This window comes from Octopus bimaculoides, chromosome 23 (genome assembly GCF_001194135.2).
Source record: "Octopus bimaculoides isolate UCB-OBI-ISO-001 chromosome 23, ASM119413v2, whole genome shotgun sequence".
In the NCBI taxonomy this organism is placed as follows: Eukaryota; Metazoa; Mollusca; class Cephalopoda; order Octopoda; family Octopodidae; genus Octopus; species Octopus bimaculoides.
The window spans coordinates 5,536,841-5,544,137 of record NC_069003.1 but is presented as its reverse complement, the minus strand read 5'-3'; the positions used below and the strand labels follow the sequence as shown (position 1 = coordinate 5,544,137).

The 7,297-nt window shown below is 39.6% G+C and overlaps 1 protein-coding gene across 4 annotated transcripts in view; it reads right to left on the bottom strand.

Moving 5' to 3' along the window:
• Nucleotides 1-7,297, bottom strand: part of LOC106871347 (uncharacterized) — a 103,516-nt gene that overhangs the window by 87,852 nt on the left and 8,367 nt on the right. Inside the window, exon 1 of one of the 4 annotated variants that reach the window (XM_052975922.1) lies at nt 2,124-2,143. The exons of the other annotated variants lie outside the window; for them this stretch is intronic. The gene's annotated coding sequence lies outside the window, so the exon portion shown is untranslated. Of the gene's footprint in view, nt 1-2,123; nt 2,144-7,297 lie in introns of those variants that run through there. 4 annotated transcript variants of the gene reach the window in all.

Genomic DNA, 7,297 nt, shown 5'->3' with positions numbered 1-7,297 from the left:
TATATATATATATATATATATGCACATATGTGTGTGTGTGTGTGTGCGTACACTACTTAGATACATAAAACATTTGCACACACACACACACACAAACACACGTGTATATATATATATACCTACATATATATATAGGTATATATAAAAATGTGGTGTGTATGTGTATATATATATGTGTGTACGTGTGTGTGTGTATACATATATATGTATGTGTGTAAATATACAAAGATATATATGTGCATATGAGTGTGTGTGTGCATGTACAAAAAACATATTTGCACCCTCCCCACACACATATACACACATATCTATATGAAATATACACCAACAAGACTGAGGAGATGTTAAAAAGAGCCCAGCTGTCAGATTATGATGTGCCTGATAGGGAAAGAGATAAGAAACGATAAGAGGAGCGAAATAAGGGAGCAAGGACAAAATTAAGGAACACAAGAATGGTAGGTAAACAAAACAAGGTGAGGTAAGGTGTAGGGTCCTGTATAGGGAGAAAAGGAGAGGAAGTATTTGGGCTATAGGGTGTTAGGGAGAAGATGGGGTTGTAAGGGTGGGAGTTAGGGAATAGCAGTTGGAGGGTGTCAGGAGTGATGGTGGGATCTAGGGTATAGAGGGAGTGTATAGGGAATTAGGAAGTAGTCAGAGGGGAGGGTATATAGGGAGCAGTTGAAATCAGGGAGCTGTGATTGAGAATTGTGGAAAGATAGGGAACAAGAATGATTGCAGATTAAGGAGCAGTGGAAAAAATGAATAGTAGAAGTGATAGAAAATTAGGGAGTTGTCGAGAGAGAGAGAGAGAGAGTAATGGAAAGATAGGGAGTAAGAATTAGGGAGCTGTAGAGAGGGAAAGATCAGGAGTAAAAATTAGGGAGCTGTAGAGAGGAAAAGATAGGGAGTAAAAATTAGGGAGTAGTTGAAAGATGAAGAACAAAAGAGAAATAAGGAGCAGGGGAAAGAGTAGTGGTAGTAATATAAAATTGGGGAGTTGTGGTGAAATAGAGTGTACTGGAATGACAGGGAGCAAAAATTAGGGAGCTGTAGGGAATAGTATAAAGATAGGGAGCAATAGAGAGACAAGGAGTTAAGAAACAGTGGAGAGGGTAACAGTAGTAGTTATAAAAAATAGGGAGTTGTAGAAAGAAAGAGAGACATGAAAAGATAGGGAGTAGATATTAGGGAGTTGTGATTAGTAGTATACAGACAGGGAGTAATAAAGGGATAAGAAGTTGGGGAACAGTGGAAAGGGATAGAGAGAAGTGGTTGCATAAAATTAGGGAGCTTTAGAAAGTTAGGGATCAATAATAGAAAATTAGGGAGTTATGGAGAAAATCGGGAGCAAGGGAGAGATAGGGAGCAGCAGGAATAAAGGGAATTTTTGACAGTAGAAAATTAGGGAGCACTAGAGGGATATGAGGTAGTTGAGACATTGGGAAAAAGAAAAAGATAGGGGGCTTCAGATGATGAAGAAAAGCAGGAATAATTGGGGAGTAGAAAGGTAGGGATCAGTATGGAGAAAGAGATTGATCTGAAGTTAAGGAGAAGATGGATAGGGAACAGCAAAGGGACAGAGAGCAATGGAGAATAAGAAAACAGTAGAAACTTTGAAAAGTAGTAGAGAGAGAGAGAGAGAGAGAGAGAGAGAGAGAGAGAGAAGGAAAAAATAGGGAATAATGAGAAGGGTGTGGAAAGATAGGAGACAGCGAAGGGATGAAGGAGTTAGGAATTAGGGGTTGGATATGGAGCAGAAGAGAGATAGGGAGTAGTTGGAAGCTTAGAACATTAGGAAGAGTTGTAGAGGTATAGAAAGCATTAGGGAGTTAAGGAAATGGGGAGCAGTTGAAGGGGATACAAGGAATAACAGAGACAGGAACCAGTGGAGATTTAGGAAGGAGGAGAAGGATATGGTTTAGAGAAATAGGGAATAGTAGAGATATGTTAGGGAGCAGAACGGATACAGAGAAGTAGGAAGATAGGGAGTCACATTGAGACAGGGGGAAGAGGAGAAAGAATGGCAATAGAGGATTAGGGGATTGTAAGAAGTTAGATAACTGTAAAGAGATAGGGGGCATTAAATATTTAGGGAACAATTCACAAAGAAAGAATTTGCTAACCTTAAAATTACAAGAATCTCTTCTTATAAAGATTCTCATTCCACCAAATGTGTTTTTTTTTTTTTTTATATTACCCAGCCATATTCTTGGGAAACTGATGATCTTGATGGTTCCACAATATCACCACTGCCACCACCACCACCATCACAATAACTACTACTACCACTACCTCAATCATTATCATCACCACCACCACCACCACCACCTCCATCACTGTCACCAACACTACTGCCATGACCACCACCACCACCACCACCACCACCATTGCTGCCATTTCCACCGCCACCACTTGTGTCTAAGTGTGACGCTGGGACTTAGAAATCAGTTATTATCTTAAGCTAATTAAGTGATTAATTATTTGTGTGTGTGTGTGTGTGTGTGTCCTTCTGCAGATGTCTATGAGAGGTTTAATAATGACAGACAGGCAAATCAGAGGGGAGGAGGAGGAGGAGGATATACAGTGACAGGCTGGCAGAAAAAGGTTGGTGGGGGTGGGCGAAGGTGGATGGATTATACAGTTAACAGGATAGGAAGAAGAAGGAGAGGGAAGAATATCCAGTGACAGCAGAAGGCAGAAGGATTGGCCGAATTGTCAAAGTGTCACACAAAATACCTTGTGGTGTTATATTCTGGTGTTTTATATTCAGACTTCAAATTCTTCCAATGATCAACGTTATTTTTGAGGCACTGAGCCATGTGCCTCAAACTAGGAGAGACAAGTCGGCTAATTCAGAAATATAGAAACTGTTGTATGATGGCAGTCTCTTGTAGTCTGAGAGAGATGGTTCTGCAATGTCTTACTGAAGAATCTGCACAAACGATTGTGTTGATGTTACCTGAACAGGTGCACAGTGTTCCACATGTCAGGTGTTGAAAGTGATCACAGTGCAATGTGAAATGAAGTGTTTTGCTCAAGAACACAATGCAGTGCCTAATCCAGGAATTGAAACCATAATCTTTTGGTCATGAGTTCAACATCCTACCGCTATGCCATGCTCTTGCACTTGTACCCTGGGATGGTACTCCATCGGTTACAACAAGTATTCAAGTTGATCCAATCAGCGGAACAACCTGCTTGTGAAATTAACATGCAAGTGGCTGAGCACTCCACAGACAAACATACACTTAATATAGTTCTCAGGTAGATCCAGTGTGACACACAATGTGACAAGGCTGACCCTTTGAAATTACAGGTACGACTCATTTTTGCCAGCTGAGTGAACTGGAGCAATAGGAAATAAATTATCTTGCTCAAGGACACAATGTACCACTGGGTACAACCTTTAACAGAAAGGATTATTATTATTATTATTATTATTATTATTATTATTAAAGTGGTGAGCTGGCATTTTGTATGTCATTATGTTCTGAGATCAAATTCCACAGAGGACGATTTTCCCTATCATCCTTTCAGGGTCAATGAAATAAGTACTAGTGGAGCACTGGGGGATGATGTAATCGACTTAACCCCACTCCTCAAAACTGCTGGCCTTGTGCCAACATTTGAAATTATTATTATTATGAAGGGAGTGAGCTGACAGAATCGTTAACACATCGGGCGAAAAGCTTTGCGGCACTCCGTTTGTCGGCACGTTCTGAGGGAGATTTAGCTGCAGTTTTCCATTGTTTCATAGTTCCAAGTCCATGCTGATAGGGCAGACCTAAGGTCAAAGGCAATCCAGCCATGTGCCTTTTTAACTATTTTTTCATATCTAAATCTAAAACTACATTATCCAAAAGGTCCTTCCTTTTTTCAAAGGAGATTTGGCTGCTATTCTTAGCAGGCTGAGTGCCTGTGCAGAGACTCCTCTGTCAGATTTTTCAAAGATGGCGATGGTAATGGACGTGACTGGTAAGATAATTATTACAAATGTATTTATCCCTGCACTTATGCAGATACAGTTAATTGATTGATATTTCAGAGATCAGAGGTAACTATCAATGTTTAATCAATCATAGAAATGTGTAGAGAAAGTGGTGGTGATGGCATTGGTGGTGGAGGAATATTCATTTATATCAATCTTCAGTTAAGCACCGACGATTGATTTAATCTTCATTTTATTGGTCGACGAACAACGAATGACAGTGTAGTAAATCTCAGTGGGATTTGAACACTCAGTATAAAGAACTGCAACTACATACCACGAGGCATTGTGTCTGAACTGTTAATGACTTTTGCCAATCCATCATCCTATTAATAAACTGTGTAGCTGTAATGAAATAGGGTTAATCAACTAATTGATTAATAAGCTCCTCTGTTTGTTTCCCAACCACATGGTTCTGGGTTCAGTCCTGCTGCATGGCACCTTGGGCAAGTGTCTTCTACTAGAGCCTTGGGCCAACCAAAGCCTTGTGAGTGGATTAGGAAGATGGAAACTGAAAGAAGCCTGTCATATATACACACACACACATATATATAGTAAAAAAGAATTTTGTTCAAGAGATTTCCCCACTGCATTAGTTTAGTTGAGCAAATCAACCGTAGTGCTTATTGTTTTTTAAGCCTGGTACTCATTCTATCGGTATATTTTGCTGAACCACTAAGCTATGGGGCCATAAACAAACTAGCACTGGTTGTCAAACAATGGCGGTGGGGACAAATGCAAACACACACATATATGTATATGATGGGCTTCCACACAGTTTCCATCTACCAAATTCACTCACAAAGCATTGGTTGGTCTAGAAACTACAGTAAAAGACACTTGTACAAGGTACCACGCATTGGGACTGAACCTGAGCCCACAAGATCGCAAAGTGGACTCCTTAACCACACAGCCAGGCCTTCAAAGAAAATTCTGCCATCTTTTTTTATATTTTAAACATCTTAAATGGTATGGCATTATATCATATGACAATTAAAACCTCCCAATAGGGCCAGACTTAGGAATGATAATTAATCATCAGTTGGTTTCAGTAATGAGTATTCAGTTGTTTGATTGACAAAATTTGACTGACCTAATTTGAATGTCCGAATATCACTGACCCAATTTGACTGGCCAAATCTAACTGACCTAATTTCATTGACCAAATATCACAGACCCAATTTGACTAGCCAAATCTGACTGGTATAATTTCATTGACCAAATTTGTTTGACCAAATTGGTTGACCAAATTTGACTGGCCAAATCTGACTGACTTAATTTGATTGACCAGTCAAATTAATATGTTAAATTAAAATGAAAGGGGCTGGGTATTTCACAGTACAGTTGCCCTTAACATACCCAGTACGTACTGTAAAGCAGTAGGCATTAGAAATAGAATGCAGTCACAGAAACCATGCCAAAGCAGACACTGGAACACAACCCTGTCAAACTTCTCCAGCTGGGAATATGGACAATCTCTCTCTTTCTCTGTCACACTCTGACCTTTCATTATCTGACAGAAGATCACCTCCACCAATGCCCAAAGATTCCTCAAAGATTCCTTGTCTTGCAAAGTTACAAGCTGACCCTGCCAGTACTGGTGTCATGTAAAAAGCATCCAGTCCACACTGTGAAGTGGTTGGCATTCGGAAGGGTGTCCAGCTGTAAAAACCATGTCAAAACTGACCTCGCCTGTAAAAAGCACTCTGCCCACTCTGCAGAGTGGTTGGTGTTAGGAAGGGCATCCAGCTGCAAAAACCATGCCAAAACAGACATAGAAGCCTGGTACAGTCTTCTGCCTGGTCAGCTCCTGTCAAACCCTTTAACTCATGCCAACCTTCCGAATTCTTTTACAGGGCTTAGAAAAACTGAAGGACTGTTGCAAAAAGTGTGTAAATCTGAGAGGGGAATATGTTGGATAAAATCATAATTAAGTGATCCTCCTGTATTTTCTTTTACCCAAAACCAGGAACATTTCAGCACTCCCTTGTAATGCTTAGCAGAGTTCAAATTCCACCAAGGTCAATTTTGCCTTTCATCCTTTCGGGGTCGATAAATTAAGTACCAGTTGCATACTGGGGTCAATCTAATCGACTGGCCCACTCCCCAAAAATTTCGGGCCTTGTGCCTAGAGTGGAAAAGAATATATATAAGTCATTGGATTGATAGAATTATTTGAGTGTCAACATTCTAAGTTCAAATCCTGTCAAGACTAACTTTACTTTTCACCTTCCAGGAGTCAATAGGTATAGTACCAGTTATATAATGTGGTTGACATAACTGATTAAACCCTTGCTTTAAATTTCTGACCTTGTGTTTAATTTTAAAATAATTATTACAATTTATATTTAGATAATGATTTATATAAGCTTGATTAATTTCCTAAGAAGCTTGTTTCCCAACCACATGGTTCTGGGTTCAGTCCCACTGTATGGCACCTTGGGCAAGTATCTTCTAATTTAGCCTTGGGCTGACCCAAGCCTTGTGAGTGGATTTGGTAGACGGAAACTGAAAGAAGCCCATTGTGTGTGTGTGTGTGTGTGTGTGTGTGTGTGTCAGTGTTTGTCCCCCACCGTCCTTTTGGCAACCAGTCTGTGTGTGTTTCCATCCTTGTAACTTAACAATTCAGCAAGAGAGAGCGATAGAATAGGTGCCAGGCTTAAGAAGAAAGTACTGGGGTCAATTCATTTGGCTAAAAGTCTTCGAGGCAGTGCTCCAGCATGGCCACTGTCTAACAACTGAAACAAGTAAAAGAATAAGGGATAAAAGATGATTTCATTGGCGGGGGGAGGAGGGTAGAACTACAAAGGATACTGACCCCTGCCCCTGTACTTGACTAATGTGGTCCTTTATTTTATTGACCCCGGAAGGAAAAAAAGCAACAAGGATCTCAATAGGAACCGAACTCAGTAAACAACAGAATAAAATAAAATCCAGAAACCCCACCTAACCAGAAAAACCCCCCAAAAAGACACAAAAACCCCACAAGACATTTTGTCTGTGATTCTACTGATCTGTTAATCTATCGTCTTAAACCAATTAACTTCATTAGTGTCAACAATTAGCATTGACATAATATCACTACTTAGACACTTATGTAGAATTTAATTATTTTATAATTAATTAGAAATATCAATTCTTGTTAGATATCATTTAATTTCTTTTTTGTTTTCTCCTTTATTTTTCTGTTAAGAATTTGTAGAAGAGGGTTTTTTTTTTTGGTTTTTTAAATTTTTTGTCTCAATGGGAGAGTCCTTAGAAAGATTTTCTTGACGTAGATTAAGAAAGGGGCTTCCCCATGTTAGTGTG